The sequence below is a fragment of the Gavialis gangeticus genome, unplaced genomic scaffold (assembly GCF_001723915.1).
Source record: "Gavialis gangeticus isolate Ggan-Ray unplaced genomic scaffold, GavGan_comp1, whole genome shotgun sequence".
NCBI classification, from domain to species: Eukaryota; Metazoa; Chordata; order Crocodylia; family Gavialidae; genus Gavialis; species Gavialis gangeticus.
In genome coordinates this window covers 78,949,347-78,950,808 of record NW_017728993.1, presented here as the reverse complement: position 1 = coordinate 78,950,808, position 1,462 = coordinate 78,949,347, and positions in this window count along the sequence as shown.

Here is a 1,462-nt window from a genome sequence, read left to right as displayed (position 1 = left end):
GGTTTTGAGTTTCCTGTTAAACAGCATTTCCACTGGGGACAACACGTTTCCTTGGTGTGTGAATCTATAGCTTTTTTCAATAATTTCTTCCCTATTTGTATTCCATTTTCCACCAGACCTTTGGATTGTGGGTATTTAGGACTTGAAGTGTTGTGACAGATTCCATATTTGTTTGCAAACTCTTTAAAATCACAACAGTTGAGTTGAGGTCCATTGTCTGTTCTCACAATTTGTGGAGTCCCATGTCTAACAAAAATTGATTTGATGTGAGTTGTGACATGTTATGCTTTCAAGCAATGCAGTTTCAGGATAGCGAGAATAATAATCCAGCACTAATACATATTTTTTCCTGCATGTATAAATAAGTCAATGCCCACTTGATACCATGGAGCTGTGGGCTCCCTGACCATCATGGGCTCTTTTCTTTGTGCTGATCTGTACTTTAGGCATGTTATACAAGCCTTTACAGAATCTTCTATGTCATTATTTATGTTGGGCCAATATAGAGCACTCCTTGCACTCCTTTTGCATTTTTCAGTGCCTTGATACCCCTCATGTGTTCTGTTTAAAATGTCTTTCTTTAGCACTGCTGGAACAAGTTGTGAACCTTTGGACAAAATGCCATCCAGTTCTGACAGCTCTTCCTTGAAGTGAGAATAGGGGCTAGGTGTTTTCCAGGCCAGCCAGCACAAATAGCTATTATCACTTTTTGCAATGTGGTGTCCTGAGCAGTAGCTTCTGCAATTAGAGCCCACATTTTATCTGTGACAGAAATCACTCTTTTAATTAGACTAACATATACTATGTCTGAGTCTGGAATTCTGTCATTTTCCATTGTGTCATATGTTCTGGACAATATATCTCCAATAAATAGATATTTTCCTGGTGGTAACTATATGTCAAGGTACTATACATCTAGATCATACATTTGAAGTTGAAAGAAAAGTCTCTGTAATCTGGGTGGCATGTCTGATAACCCTTTCTTTTCTATAGTTACCAAAGGTTTATGATCAGTTTCAGCTATCACAGGCTTCCCATAGATGAATATATGAAATTTCTTATAGCCATAGACCAGAGATAAAACTTCCTCTCTCAATTTGTGCATATAGGCACTCTGACATAGCACCCTATGGATATCCTATTGGCATCTACCTATCCCCATGTTTTTGAAGCAAAGATGTTCCAGTGTCTTCCTTGGAAGCATCTATTGACAATGTACTGGGTCTTTTAGGGTCACAATATTTTAGTATAGGAGATTTCATTATTTTGTCCTTAAAGTTTTTAAATTCAGCTTCATGTTCATGTTCCCATATCCACTGACCATTCTTTTGTAGGAGTGATCTAAGGTGTTTGGTCTGCTCTCCTAAGTTAGGGCAATATTTCCGTCCAAAATTGATCATTCCCAGTAAGCTTTGCACTCCTTCCTCATCTGTAGGGGGTGGCATGTTTGCAATGGCTTTAA